The 16,649-nt window shown below is 38.3% G+C and overlaps 1 long non-coding RNA gene across 1 annotated transcript; it reads right to left on the bottom strand.

Annotated features, from left to right (window-relative positions):
* Positions 1-1,901: 1,901 nt before the first annotated feature.
* On the bottom strand, positions 1,902-14,640 carry LOC128633119 (uncharacterized). Its single transcript, XR_008396772.1, has 5 exons — positions 14,391-14,640; positions 12,981-13,023; positions 10,632-10,881; positions 6,314-6,549; positions 1,902-3,544 (listed from the first exon to the last, which is right to left on the bottom strand). It is a non-coding gene; the product is annotated as an uncharacterized LOC128633119 (long non-coding RNA).
* Between the last annotated feature and the right edge of the window lie 2,009 nt (positions 14,641-16,649).

Below are 16,649 nucleotides of genomic sequence, written 5' to 3'. Positions count from 1 at the left end.
CCATGGTAATATTTTATAGTAGAACTGTGCCATTGTTCAAATTTCTAACCTATTGTAATGGCACTACGATTTTCACTTTCCAATTTCCATCAGCATTAGCTTATACCTCAACAATGTAATATATGATAATATCATATTGATAATGTCATTATAGATAAAGCCATCTATGTGCTCTAACATGGTCTAATGTAAATAGATTTTAACCAGAGTATACATTAATACATTTTCTCCTGGCCTAAATCTAACCTGTTCTATCAGCTATTTTGCTTGCCAGTCCTTCAGTTGCCATTTTGACGTGTAAGGGCGATTTTTTTTTTTTTTTTTTTTTCTCCTACCAACAGCAGGTGATAATCACTGTATTAACAATCAAGGACTTATTCAGAAATTAAAAGAGCAAATCAACTGCTCACTCTTGGCACAGGCTACTGCTCAGCCCATGGATGCTCTTTTGGTGTCCTGGCAACTGGTAAACAAGAGGATAGAGAGAGAGCTTCTCTGAACAGTTCACATAATGGACTCCTTAACGGTGGTGCTTTAGCATGCTAATCATGCTGGGAGAGAGGCAAGTTCAGCGCTCAGGCGACCAACAACCTCAATAAACACACTCCATCAGGACTCTGTCAGCAAGAGATAACCAACATGTCTTAACACATTAATATTTTAGATATTTATAAGGACGATGCACAAACTGGATACATGTTTTTAATTTGGCTTCACTGAAAAAGAAATGCATTTTAAAAATTGCTTACTGTAGGCAGGATAGGAGATATTTAAGATCTCCAGTGTTATTTATATAGCGCTTTTAACAGTGCACATTGTCACAAAGCAGCTTGAATAATGTGCTTGTTCATGACATATTAATCTAAAGCACAGAACTGCAGATTGAGAAGTAATGAAGGGCACACACTTATGAAACTGTACTATTTTTAACAACACATTGCACTATATTTATTTGCTGATATTTATGTGATTTCCACAACAATTACAACCTGAATTTTAAATAGCTATGCTGTAAAAATAAATAAATAAGTAATAAATAATAATAATAATTAAGCTAATAGTGAGACGACTTGCTGGCTCCTGCCCCATAGGTGACCCAGCTCTGAATGTGGCATGAAGTATGGAAGCCAGGGCTAATCCTGTTATGTGCCTTCTGTTGCCTTGTGGTACCGACTCACCCAAAAGTGTTTTAATATCAGCTTTATTACACTCTACAGTACACTGTGCATTCTGCCTCTTGGCACACTGACAGTTGAGAGATTAGGTTTTTCAAGAAATAAAGACATGTCACCATCCATACCAGTTTATGGACTTGATTCACTATGATCTCTTCTTTATTAATTATATATAGATTTAATGCATTAAACTGAGCTGTAGATTAGAGAGGAATTCTGTGATATGCCTTCTATTGATTATATTGTACATATATGTCTGGAACGCCATTAGAGAAAAATGTTTGTCCAGAATGTATGTCACTCCCAAAACAAGCTCAACAGTGGTATTGCATGCATCATATGGGCATAATATAATTTGCTGTGCATATTAATGCAGGCATCAAGTTATTTTATTGCAAATGTCTCAGTTGCAAACATCCTTGGCATTGCCTGTAAAACCACTGACTGTGTGTGTATAGGAACCAGAAAGGTCCACCTACACATATTAAACTGATGTGCATCTTAGAATCTTGCACACATTAATGCTTTGATTGTTGAATAGTTCTAATGTGTAGACATATAAAGTGCAACAGTATATCATATTAAAGAATGTCCCTGTGCATACATGGTGAAATAGAGTAGTTTATATGCAGTAGACTGTGGGATTGTAGAAAACCTCAGCATTACCGCCATTATTTTCTGTCACTGTTTGTTTAAGAGAAATGCACAATTCTCCTTTGTTTTCAATGTAAACTTTTATTAGTATTCATAACAGGACAAATTAGTTCAATGCCACGATTTGTCTAATAATAATCATATTAGTCTTTACAGACAAGTTGCCTACATCTTAAAAACATCAAGAATCTCACACCAGGAAATATAACATTTAGAAACACACTCATCATTGTGATTCACAATAAATTGCATAGTAAATGATTTTTAATCATAGTACTAACATTCCTCTTACATTTCTATGTTAATAATAATAATAATAATAATAATAATAATTAATAAAATAAATACTTGCTTGATGATTTAAGGGCATCACTGTCCATGATAACAAAAGTGGGTCTCAAAATAAATTGCACAATTTTCATTAATATGATCAAATATTAATATATTTGCATAGACCATTGAAAATATATGTTTGCCTCTGCCCAAATTTAATTATAAGATCAAGTACTGTAAATAATACTTAAACAAAATAGCTGATCAGGAATGAGGATTATTAAAAATACTACTACTACTAATAATAATAATAATAATAATAATAATAATAATAATATTAGTAGTAGTATTTTACATTATTATTAGTAGAAGGATTTTACTTGATTAGTACTGTAAGTGGCATTATTACTTCTAATGACTGCAGGTTCAATCAGACAACATAGACAAAATAAAATAACATAACACAGACCATGTAAAGTATGGTGTAGTGATTCTTCTCCTTAATAGTACACCAGCATTGTTTATAACATATTTAAAATATTGTTTGAATAAAAATTTGAATAAAGGAGGTTCCATCTGCTCAGGACAGGTCCTGCACTGATCATTAATGATAGTTAATAGTTAATGATCATTAATGATTAATGATTAATGATAGCATGACCAACTCAATTGCATAGAGAATAAAGACAACAGCTCTCTCTATACCAGGTGTGTAAATAACACACAGAGCTGTTCAATCGCAGTGCAGTAACCCTTAACTGCTGCCATGGGTCTCACATTCATGATCTCTACACCATTAGTTCAGCAGTCTACAGTTTTCAGAATCTAACATTTAGCTACTCATTTTGAATATAGCATTACAATCAAGTCTAACAGTGTCATTTTTATCATAGCAGATGCTCTCAAGCACGTGACACTAAATACAAGACATGAGAAAGGGATGACGGAAAGGTTACACGAATGTTTGAAGTGCTCTATGCTAAAGATTGAGTTTGTGCTATATTAAAGCTTTACACTTTAATTAATTAGCACTATAAATTTATCTATTGGTTGGCCTCTGTAAATAATAATAAATAAATAAATAACATAGCATTTCATATTGTAGCAAACTAATCTAAGATGATATGTTTGAATCAATTGCAATTACTTGTCCAGATAGAGGATGCAGAGCTAATGTTAGAATGTCAGATTATAATAGATTCTAAATTATAATATATGATTACCTTAACAAAAATGTAAAAGCAGAAAAAAGTAAACAATTTAAACATTTTTTAAAAATGTGCAAAAGAAATAGAGGCATTTAAAGTGCTTAAATGTTATAATGTTGGGGCACACAATGAAATGGTGCAGACGTCTGGGTCAAGTACTTCATCAGCAGGCATTGATTTGTTATCCATGATCAGATGTCATTTATAAAAAATCCTCTTTTATTCTTCCATCACCTGAAAAAGAGAGGGGAAAATTATTAGATGTGATTTTGTGAATACCTTGTCATTGCCACAGTAATGTAGCTTTACCCATCGATCATCATGAAAAAAATGAATTCCCTAGCACCATTTATACCACATTTGCATATTTTTAAAAAATACATTTAGATCAGTATTTTAATGATTGAATGCAACATAAGGACTTGAAGCTCGGGAACAGGGAGCAAGTGCCAGGTGGAAATTGAGGATAAAGTTGAAGGCGTCTCAGTGCTTGGTACGCTCTAAGGCTAAAGCAAAGACGAAACATGTGATAGACCCTAAGTCCGCAGTGCTGAGATGGAGTAAGCCCAGCCTCTACTGCACAGCTCAGACAAGCAACTTAAAATATTAAGGTCAAGAGGAAAACAAGAAAGCAAGCAGACCACCATCATCATTGCAAATATTACTAGGACCTCTACTTCTGGTTCAGTACACATTGATTAGAAACAGAATTACACCAGGCTAGTGTCTGATTGGTTCTGACTGACATCAACTTCTTTATTTTTAGAAGACTGTCAAATTGCAATCAAAGACCAAAGAAAGCAATCTGAGTTGTGTTAAAATAGAAGTAGACGCAGGGTAACAGGAAATGTAGGTGACTCTGACACCCTGAAACTACACTATCAAGGTGCTAATGATGTGTTTACACCTTTTTACACTTATCTATGGTTAGCTTTGTGCTTTCTCTACATATAATCAAAAGGAAACTCTTCTTAAAATATCACTGAAACTAGCATCTGACTGAAGCTGCAGCAGTAAACGCAGGTGATAGAAAACAGAAAAAAAAAGACTGTGGTGAATTGGGGTGAGAGGAAGTACAGACGAGTGTTGAGAATGAGGGTGAGGGTATGCCACGGGCGACCGTAGGAAATAGACGGCACACTGTTGTCATTGTACACCGAGCTGAATGAGGTGAATTTACACCCGCAGCACGTGTCCTGTTAAAGCTGGGCAGCAGGACTGGAAGAGAGGAGGGGGCAGGGGGCTGTTAGTGCTGTAGAAAGACGGTCTGTTTAGATTCTGGGTATGTTGGTGGGCACAACCATTTTGGAGCCAAATGCGGCACACTGAATCCTCACTTTTATATATGCAACCCTTCTTTTCAGTTGCTCCATCATTCTTTCTTTCTTTTTTTACTTTCTTTCTTTCTTGATTTCCCTCTCATTGAATGAATAGCCATTGCAGTGCTACTGTGTAACTGCTCCCCTCCCTCCCCACTCAGGCCTGAATGGGGGGCTGAATTGAGCAAACAGTCTGCCTGTCAGCTCAATAGGCGGTCTGGCCATGAACTTCAAGTCCTTCCCAGGCCCTCGGTATTGCTGGTAGAAGGAGGGGGAGGTGAGACGGCGAGAAGGGGTGTACAGACACCCTCAGACTTGGGGGGCCCCGGGTGCCCATTTTCTTTGCAGGCCTCGGTTGTTCCCAAGACTGGTGCCTGCGTGGAGAGCAGGAGACCAGCTGCTTGGTTGTCCCAAAAGGAGGGGTGGGTGTGTATGTGCAGACATGAGAGTGTCTGCCCCTTGCCCATGCCCTACTTGCCTCCCAGCTATACACACTCTCCCAGACACACGGTTTCGCTGCGCCCTTGCACCCCATCATCTCCTCGCTGCTGTTTGTATTGTTTTAGCCCTGCATAATTTCCTCAGGCATCTCTAAGCCAAACTCATCCACCACATTAACACCTATTTACGGACACACAATTACACAATAAAACTCGGCTTCGTAGAGACCAAGTCTTTATGTTTTATAGACATGGAATCAGAAATCACTTAAATGATTTTACACATAACAGAACTTGACCTAGAAACAGTTCACAGAATAGAAGCTAATCTTGTGTACAAAATACCAAATAGAATTTAATCTGCTAAATGTATAGACACTGTGTAGACAGACAGCCAGAGCAGCAGGTAAAGATCTCCAAGTTCAAATATTTTACACAACCCCAGTACTGTCTTGCTGTAATATTGTTTTGCTATATGTCTGGTATACCCTCATTAGACCTCACACTTACTGCACCTCCTATACTATGATCTGCGCTTGGAGTGTGACACCCCATCAGCTGGGCCATGGCATGTCTGTCCCCAAACAAAGGCAGCTCTCTGAGCAAATTTGGGACAATGGGAAGCATTGTTTTTCTGCTCTCATTTTGTTAATCGGACTCGGCTGACTGTAACTGGTGTTTTAGTTAAGCAGGTATTAAAGTTATAGCTCCCTGGTCCTGGTTTACATATAATATAAATGTGCTCATGTCTAATAAAAAGTATACAGTCGCTGTAATAATTTAATCAACACTCTGAGAATGTCAAATTTGTCATATTTTTCCATTAGTTTTGCACCTCTGTATGCAGCGATGCTCTTCAATGTAGTGCCTGAAGATGTGAGATAAAAGTCTCGCTAGCTTTCTTCAAAATGGCAGCTCGCAATCTCAGTGCCTGGCAAGGTGGCGAGGAGGGCAGCAAAAACCCTGATGGCAGTCTATTCAATTCTTGTGCCCACAGATGCCCGCATTGACTCCCCCATTGTGGCAGCAAATGATTTAATACAAGTGAGTACAAAACAAGTCTCCACCCACTTTCGTGCCAGCGACATGTGATTTTCACAATTAAAAAACACATCTGCTGTAATTAAAAAAAGTCTCTGTGCTGAAAGAAGAGGGAATTTACGCTATGCATGTGTGTATGTGTGTGTGTGTGGGTGTGTGTGTGTGTGAGGATATGAAATGGAGGAGAACGATGGTGGGTCTACCTGCTCATTCTTCCTCCCTCTTCCATTTCATGCCAGCGCTTTCTAAGATGGTGGTGAAGCATGGATTGCCGCTCATCACAAGAGGAAGGGGCAGGCAGGCAGTGAGAGGAGGGGCTGAGAGCAGCAATGCATAGTGGGGCACAGAGAGTCTCAACACCAACCCTCCCCTCCTCCATAACATCCTCCATGTTTTCCTTCCCTTTCGCTGGCATCTTTTCGACACAGAGACTGGACGTCTGTACGAAAGAGCAAAAATGGAGAAAGTAAATGAAAACATAAACATGAGTTTGCAGGGCTGGGGAAGTGTTAAAGGGTACACCCAATCAGACATGTGCACACACACACACTCTCACACACATACACACACACACACACACAAACACCTTTTAATGTCTGTTCACATGGTATAGTCTGCCCCGGAGCATGCAAATGACTTTCATTATGCAAATGCATGCAAATGAGACTCAACCATCTGAGAATCAAGGCTGGGAAAAATCTACACAGAGAGATTGAATGAAAAAGAAAGAGAGCAAGGCATAAATCCTTTTGCATGGCAGCAGAATGCTAACGGAGGGAAATGTGGAGGGAAGCACCAACAGTGGCCCAGGGTGAACAAAAAAACTATTTTTGCTGTCTATACGAGATCATACAATCACTCTCTTTCTCTCTACTTTCTTCCTTATGAATGCATTATGAGTTTTAAATGAATACACATAAGTACATATCTAGGACTGTAAAAATGGATGTTTTTGACATGGTTTAAATTACATACCACTGCAGCAGCCACGTTTTTGTCAAATGACCTTGTTGTCATTCAAAAATCCAACAAATAAGCAGTGGTTGTGAAATGCAGCTCAAACCAGGAATGTTCTGTATCACTTAGAATGCTCCAAGTTTTTGGAACCCAAAACCCTCACTTGACTTATATCAAATAGATCAGTTCTCAAGCCTGATAGAAGCTTGCTTATGGTTTCACCCTTTGCCATATGAACTTAGGGACTCTGCAGCAGCAGGCAACTTATTGGGACTGCTTATGGGGTGACTGTGGCTTAGGTGGTAGAGCGGGTTGTCCACTAATCATAGGGTTGGAGGTTTGATTCCTGGCACACACCTTGGGCAAGACACTGAACCCCAAGTTGCTCCCTATGGCAGACTAGCACCCTGCAATGGTATGTGTGTGTGTGTGTGTGTGTGTGTGTGAGTGAATGGGTGAATGAGAAACAGTGTAAAGCACTTTATAGAACTGCTAAGGTTAAAAAGCGCTATATAAGTACACACCATTTTACCATTTATTCCTCCAGAAGTGCCACATTGGGAGATGGACCTTGTTTTAAGGTGACACTGGTTGGAGGTCCAGGGGAGACTGAGTTTGAGGGGGAAAGAGTGTGAGAGAGTTGGATGGGATAAAGTTAGAAGTAGAATTAGTGGGGTGTAGTCTTGCTGAATGGCAGCAAACCTTCTCTAATTGGCACTTGACATTTTTTGCAGAAGCCCTCTAAAGTGGGCCTACTCTTAAGCCCTCTCCAGGCCCTTGTTAGAAAAATGCCTTATGCAAATAGAGTGAATAGAGACCATTGTAAAGCCTCTGACATTAACAGCTGGGGTAACAATTGTTTGCTTTCTACAATTTGTATGCTTTCAGTGAACCTGTAGGTGTGTTAGAGCATGAGCCGGACAATTGGCCAATATGTGAACAGCCATACAACTTATGCACAGGAAACTACTCATTCTTTATGAACCTTTGACAAAATGGACCACGAAATCACCTTCTCCATTATCCACCTAGTTATTTGCTGCCACTGTCTGTTTTATTTGTTTGGATTATAATCTAGCAACGCAGTAGTGTGCACACTTATCTAATGAGTACAACTACTCATGATGCCATATTTAGGATCATTAATGTATTCTGACCATTCCTAATAATATCAGTCATAAAGGTGAAAGTCTCCTTCAAATAAGTTTCCTTTTGCTCTGATATCCTCACAGATATAAGGTCTGTATAAAGAATAGACTTTACGTGTGGCTTGTACAACGTTGACTTGCTATACTACATATACCTAATTTAATCTCTGTTCTATGAGTACACCAGTTGACTTTGCCAACTGTCTAATGTATATTCACATCTCAACAGGGGTGACAGTAGAGTAGAGGCTGGAGGAACGAAAGAGACAAGCATTTAGTCCTTAATTTCCTGTCCCACAGTGCAGCTTTTTTGAGTCTCAGTTGGTGTGTTCGATAGAAAGAAGGGCAACGACAGGGGTTGGCTAGCTTTGCTCTAACTACAACTCAGCAGTTCTGACTGGACGGTATTGAAAGGGTAGTAAAAGAACCCATTGAGTCTGTTTGACAAGTGAGCTAGCTCTATAGACAGTACAGTTGACTGCAGAGGGGAGTAGAGGGGAAGGAAGAAGAGGGGAGGGATACAATTACTGTTTATAGAGCTTAAGTTGCCTTGATAAAGGCTTTTAAAACATTTCCAGTTATACTTAAATCAGTAGGTTTACCACACCCCAGTTCTACCTACCTACCTGTTAATGTTAGGTTAAGTATAAATGCATGATTAAAATCCTGTGCTCTGTACTTGTGGCTTTTTGGTTCCACATTAAAAAAAAAAAACATTCATTAGATGTTGGGGTTGCCCTGACATGCTAGACACCAGGACATAAAATGCCATGTTGACACCATATAGAATAATACGTTACTCTGGTGTTGTTCGGTTGTGCACAGGAAAATATGGTCTTCCTATCAGAGTGCATGTGGTGTTTAGAAAAGAGAAGTACAATAATGGAATTGTTCATTCTTTCATTTGTTCCCTTACTATCAAGGCTAACACAGTGTATTATGCAGCAGCTGCATTGCAGCAGGCAGCCCTGACCGTGACCGATCAGCTGATGCCGCTGTTTATTACATGGCCAAGGGCAGAGACTGGCACACATGAATGCTTCATATAAACTGCATATCACTGAGCCCTTGGTTATCCAAATTATAGCTTACCACATAGTACACTTGTTACACAAGCTTACACATTCTTTCTGATTTATCTCTTCGTCTTTTCACTACTTGCAATTTTCAAGTCGAGCTGAACAGAAACATTTGCCAACTATGTACATGTGAAACTAAATGTGTCCTAAATGTGACACTTTGATGAACAAAAATAGCCTTGACTTAACCATCAAGGTTTTGTCACCATAACAGTTTGCTTAAACATGTCTTATTACAAGCCCTCTAGAAAAAGGAGATATTTACAAGCCTTAATCTAAAGAAGTAATGCATGCTGTCCAGACTCAGTGGTGTAACTCTGATTGAGATCAAGTGTAGAGGTGTGATGCTCTGATTAGGCAGAGAACTCCAGCTTGCTCTGGCTTCTATGCTACCTCAAATTGTGGGATTGTCCTCCTAATAGTTGCTGTCAGCAGTATGGTTCTGGGTCAGTAGCTCTGACCACTGGTTCACAGTGAGGAACAGAAGTGTGTTTGAACCATTCACTACTATCCTATCCAGCTCATATTCTAATATTGGGTCTAATTCAGCCCATTCATATGCAGAAACAAGCATCAGCACCCATCAGCCACTTTTGGGAGCCACAAAAAAAAATCTACATCAGTCAAGTGCTGACCCATGGATCAAATGCTCTTAAAGCATTGAATCAGCTGCCAAATTTGCTTTGGAGAGTTACAGTCTCAAAATCAATCAAAACAGTGATCAAACGGCCAAGTATTAAAAATGCAACAGTCAGAGACATATTTCAGTTTCCTAATGGACTTTGATACAGAAATATTTTACTGGTGAACTAATCCGTGTAGAACATGGTGTACTGTGTTGAACGTTATAAAGGCATCTGTGAGACCCAGTGGCCATGTGACTGCAACATTAAGCCCCTGCCTGCATTTGCTTGTGTTCTGAGATCAGGAGATTAAACGTGATCATGTTTGTCCAGGCCATGTGATTACATTTACATTTTACATTTAGTAATTTAGAAGACTCTCTTATGCAGAGTGACAACGTGGAATCAGTTGAAAGTGCAACATTAAAATGTAGATTCTGAAATATAAGAATATGAATCCTCCCAGTGCCAGAGTGGACTAGTCAGTAAATAAAATAATCATGCAAACTGAATATATTCACTTCATTCACTTCAAGAATATTAATTCAAGAGTCTTTAATAATGTTGTCAACTCTTAGGTAATCCATCTCTATTGTACTACTTTTAAGAATACAATCTACTACAGTGTACTGCGTCTCAAATGAGGTAAACCAGAAAATCTCAGTCTCAAGGGTCACAGTGTCAAATCATACACCATGATGAAAAGCACCTTACCGATTCTGCTCTTTCTGGATGCCTTTTCATGTCCTGGGTCTTGTGAGAAGAGAAAGCAAGGGGTGGGATGTGGAGTGTTGGATGGGTGTGGCCTTTTAGGTGTGTAATGGGATTCTTGTTACTTTCGGTTATCTAGCTTTATGAAGAACGTACATCACTCATACAGCTAGATAACCAAAGATAACAGCCAACCCCTTCGGCCAACCATCTCTTCCAGCCATAGGGGGGAATTAGAGATTTGGATTCACACCTAAAAATAGAGACACCTTTTGATTATGTCTGAAATTAGGACTCTGTGAAATTAATGTGCTTTAACAAAACATTAATTCAGTGTAATTTAATCAGCGTATAACTGGTTATATTTGAAAAATGGCATAGGTTCAGTGGTAGATAATTATGCAATCATTTACTAATAAATAGAGAGTAGTAGAGTAGGTTGTTTCCCCCCCAGTATTTCTAAATGCTTAAAAATTTTAACATGTTGTCTTGGCTAATGTGGCATAATTTTTTATATACTCTCTTTCAAATCCTCACAAACCTGACAAACTGTGTTAATGGCAAGACCCATAACAACACTAACTGCTCTTTCCTTCTCAAATGCTTCTCTCCCTGGAAAAGGGAAAATATGTTCCCTAAAAATGCTGATTCTAAATTTAAAGAAATTTCTGAGCTCGCAAAATGATAAAGACCAACAGTGTTTGTTTTAATTTCCCACAAATTCATCATCAAGTCTATAGTCCATTTGTTTATCTTAGGAAAATCCCTGTCTCTTCCTCTGGAGACACACATACACACACGCACACACACACACACACACACACACACACAGAGCATATTCAAATGAAAGAGGAGTTGGTCGAATTAAAAGCCTTTGTGCAAGAAGCCATTCCCCATTACTGCTCTGAGGTGTTGTAATCAGAGAGAGAGAGAGAGAGAGAGAGAGAGAGAGAGAGAGAGAGAGAGAGAGAGAGAGAGAGAGAGAGAGATCATAATCATGCAGCACAGCTTTTTGTGCCAGCCAAAATGGCAACATTGGGTCAAGTTCAAACATTTTCATTTTGACTATGCTCTGTCCATTTCCCATCACCTAATTATTTTGTTAATGTCCCCAGAATTCTGTTTACAGTACAAACTGTCTTGATTCTATCTGTTAATGATTAGCATGGTCGCCTATATAACACTAAACAAGGAATTAAGGATCTATGCAGCAAACAATTTTCACAAACCAAATATGTTTGTGAAAATATGTTAAGGCATATGTGTTTACAAAAAACACTCAGACAACAAATGCCAATTCAGTCTCACAATACAGCAATAGGCACTATTTAAGTAATTCAGCAACTTGCAACAACAACAATAATAATTTCAATTAATAAATAATAATAATAATAATAATAATAATAATAATAATAATAATAATAATAATAATAATAAAAACTTACAGGAAATAAAATTTAGACTATCACATTTGTTAACACGTTGTTTAACTATTTTACCATAATGCCCATCTTTTCTTTGCTATTAGAATACCAAGCAATAATTAGTACATAACCAAATATTTACTAATATTTGTTATTATTATTATTATTACTTACTTACTTACTTACTTACTTACTATGCACAATGGCAATTAGTGTTGTTTAAAATCCATCATGATGAATACTAAAAAATTCTGCTTTATAATAAATATATAGTTTGTGTATTTGCATAGGCTATACTACGATTGGAATGTAAACAGAATTTCGATTTTATTCACTATTAGTCAATCGCTGAATTTAATCCCGTGGTCAACCTACTGTCATTCATAATATCCATCACCCAGAATATTCTATGATTGGCTGAACTGTGGATGAGGTATTACGCAGCATCACCGGTGTTATAATTGTGTAATAATAAAGTGTTAATAAAATAAATACACAAACACAACACTGGTGTTTTATTAATGAACCTATTTGCAATTAAATGATCATGGTAAGAGTAGATTTTTAGGCTTCTGCTCGGTTTATCTTTTTTTTTTTTTACATGACTTGCGTCACACTTTACTTTTTAACAGCGCTTATATGACATGTCGTGAGTGTAATTGTTTTCATTTATTTGCTGGCATTCCTGTAGCGTTTTGTAATCACGGGTGGGATTTGCTGATGCATGGATTTGTTGGTAGGGGCTGAATTTAGTTTCTGCGGTCAGAAGTCGTGCTGGACTGTGATATAATCATAACGTTACAACTCATTACAACCTGCTTTGGCTGCATGGTTTAGGACTCGATATGTGGTTTTGGAACTAGCAAACTGAAATTATAAAATGTCGAGGGATTTAAAAAACAGATTTAAAAAAAGCCTAAAACATTACCTATATCATCGGCTCCTGTCCTTCAGACTATATCGTGAAGATTCTGCGAAAAGAAAACAAGAAAACAAACAAACTCACATGTCGTATTTGGAAGACACACATTGGCTGATTACACCAATTGTTTTAATACTAATAACGGACGCTTGAGCTAAATTTACGCGTGAAGGTGTTTTATGCTACTTGACATCATTTCATGAATTGAAATATTTCGGTTATCTAGTAGTTTAAATATTATTTGAAAATGGTACACGCGGTAGATGGTTAGTCTTGTGTGTGTGTGTGTGTGTGTGTGTGTGTGTGTGTGTGTTTGTGTGTGTGTGAGAGAGAGAGAGAGAGAGAGAGAGAGAGAGAGAGAGAGATTTTCTACATGCGTTGCACTGGTCCTATTGCTTCTACAACTTGAAAAGTTGAATAATTCTGGTTAATTTAATGCGAGTGTATTTACACAGTAAACTAGTTTAATGTTCAGTATAATTGTTCTTCCAGTTCTGAGAGCCTAGGGATCTCTAAACACGCTCTGAGGACAGTTAAAGCGCGCCATACGCATAACCCTCACTGACAAACCCATAGCATAAAATCAGAGGTATGTTCACCAAGCAAACCTAATGAAATTAAATATCTGTGCATTAAATATCTAAAGGCAAAAAAGAGAGATTTGTTGTCCATGCTGAATGAACGCTGTCACTGACTTGCTTGTATGCTGAATTAACATCCCAGCAATAAGAGGTTACTCCAATTACAATAAATGAAATCTAAAGCACTGAGTGCATCAGCACGAACAGAATAGATAAATTACATTTTGATGATATCCAGGACACAGACGTTAGTTTGGGTATGTATTTTCTGGAGCATTATATCGAGTCAAGGCGGCGGAGGAAGACATGTTAATGCTGGTATTTTGTGCCTTATCCAAATATATCCTAATACATGCAAAAAGTTGGCAATTATAAAGTTGCTTTCACTAATAAAAAATATTTGCCCTCAATCACCTATAAGAGAATCATGGCTATCAGGCTACCTAACACAGAGCCCACCTGGCGTCCCTTCACATGAGGATTCGGTTAAACTAAACGTTAAATACTGGTGTGATCTGAATATATAACCATATATTACAATATTTAATTACCGTTGTCTGTATATATATATATATATATATATATATATATATATATATATATATATATATATATATATATATATATATATATATTACACACAATGCATCCTTCAGTAGACTGTGCATCTTATTAAAATGAGAGGCAGCTGTGTTGTGCAGCGCGTGCCCCCTGCATCTTCCGTGAGCGCCTTAAAAGGCAAACGCGCATTTGTTACCATCGAAGCACGCTTTTCCCCCTCGAGTTGCTGTTTTTAATATGATCCTCATTATGGAGATAAACACAATATACTCACGGGTTTCTCGGTCAAACGGACAGCTCTGCGGTCGAGAACGCCTCGAGCTTTCCAATGTCGTCTAGTGTTGGCTCGTGCGCTGCGCGGCTGGGGCTCCGCGTGACGTCGCAACGGCCCCATCCATTCAGCATCTCTGGCTAACCCTCCGTTTCTACACCCATATGTCCCGTTCAGGTGTCCATCTCCTTCGGTCCGGAGAGCGAAATGAGCTACGTGCACGTCCCCCTTCCCTTTCTCTTCCTCTTCCGAGAATGAACGCTGTTATGAACCTCGTGGTGCAAGTCAAAAAACATATAGCATCTCTAAGCTCCGCCCTGATTTACACCATGCAGTCAGTTTTAGACCACGCCCTCTCCGAGTTTGAGTTCATTCCCACGTTATTTGCTAAATAATTGCATATTTCTACCCAGTATAATGTAATTAGAAAGCAATAGAAACTATTAGTATGATATGTATTATTTTGGGGGGATTTTTGCACGTGAAAGAATTAATAATTTAAAAAAAAAGCCAATAACAAGCAATTAAGTCCCATATTTGGTATATTGTGCTTAGTACAATATGGTAGATTATAGTCGTTTATCTTTATTTATATAAGCTATATATGGCAATATGTTTAATGTAGGCTAATAGAATATAGGTTAACAGCTGTTTTTAAGTAGAAGATTTTCAATTGTAAACAATTTCTTAATAATACTTTGACTTTAAGACTTCTCTATAGCTCAAACCCATTGCTTAAATCAAGTCTGCTTCCAGTTCCCCTTTTGTCTCTGGCTTTTTTCTCTGTAGAGTCTAGGAATGTGGCCACTGAATTGGCGTTTGTGAGACCGTGCAAATCAGCTTTAACTGTCAGAACCGAGGGCAGAACCCAGACAAGGGTGCAGAAAAGGGTCTAGGCTGGTTGATTATCATAATAATCAGATCATGGGGATAAAAAAATCTCCTTTGAATAAATTAGTGGTTCAATAGGAGGCGCGACTGCCAAATAGATAACTTTGTCAGAGACCGTTGGTCGGGGTTTCCTATAACTCTGTGTGGTTTTGAAACTTTAGACGTGGTTCTACATTCTCAGCGCGATCAGCCGTTTCATTTGTGCTCCCTGTTTCTTTCATAATGGCCCGCGGAGAACAGGCTTTATCTGAAAGGAGTCATGACTTAAATACTGCACAGCCTGGGCTCAGGAAAACATCATGTGGAACCCAGAGCACGAAAGAGACTGAAAGTTTTGAGAAGCTTACAGTCTCGTCTCAGTATAGTATCGACCCCCTGTAGTCCTGTTTTTATTCTTACAGACCTTCCTTTGGCATTGTAAAGAGGTTTTATCGTAATTAATAAGTGGTCATATTATTATTATTGTTGTTGTTGTTGTTGTTGGTGGTGGTGGTGGTGTTATAGTAGTAGCAGGAACAGGAGAACAGGAGGAGTAATAAACATATTTTGTTTGTTTGTTTGTGTACTTCCTCACAAATCAAGAACGTTTAATTCCCAGGAGATGGTGCCAGTGGAGTTGCGACACCAGCCTGAGTAAATATGAATTAGCATAACCAGCTCTGAAACGCTTCAAAGAAGAATCATTTTAAGACGCCAAGGACCCTTAACTAAAAAAACTAAAAATATTTAAATTCTTTCTTTAAGAGTACATATAGTTCACCAGGATCTAAGATTTATTTTTCTTCATTTAACTGACACAAGCAGTTAACTGACCTTTTTTGCTATCTCTCACTGTGTGTGTGTGTGTGTGTGTGTGTGTGTGTGTGTGTGTGTGTGTGTGTGTGTGTGTGTGTGTTCGCAGCTAATTTGTTTTTAAGAGTATTGGATCTACTTTCTGTCGATCCAGAAGTCAGGCCCTCGAGATTTATTCCTGATTAAACACACACACACACACACACACACACACACACACACACACACACACACACACACACACACACACACACACACACACATGCTCGGTGTGAGTGGATAGACAAGCTTCACCGTTTCCACTAGGGATGTGGAACATTAATGTGTTAATGTGACTAAGGCTCTCAATGCGATTACATGTCGGGAAACTCATGACAAGGATTGTATTGGGCTGACCTATTCTTTTTTAAAACGAGCACATTTTAGCCTCTTATAGCCAACGTGAGGGCGTCGTTTAGTATAGCAGGGGCAGAGCTCTGAATCTCAGTGTTACACACCGAGCAAAGTGGCCCAGAATCCTGTAATGCGCTTACTAGAAGAGATCAAATGAATTGTTCGGTTTTAAATAAAGTGATCAGT

The sequence above is a fragment of the Ictalurus punctatus genome, chromosome 1 (genome assembly GCF_001660625.3).
Source record: "Ictalurus punctatus breed USDA103 chromosome 1, Coco_2.0, whole genome shotgun sequence".
In the NCBI taxonomy this organism is placed as follows: domain Eukaryota; kingdom Metazoa; phylum Chordata; class Actinopteri; order Siluriformes; family Ictaluridae; genus Ictalurus; species Ictalurus punctatus.
This window is presented reverse-complemented; position numbering and strand designations above follow the sequence as displayed.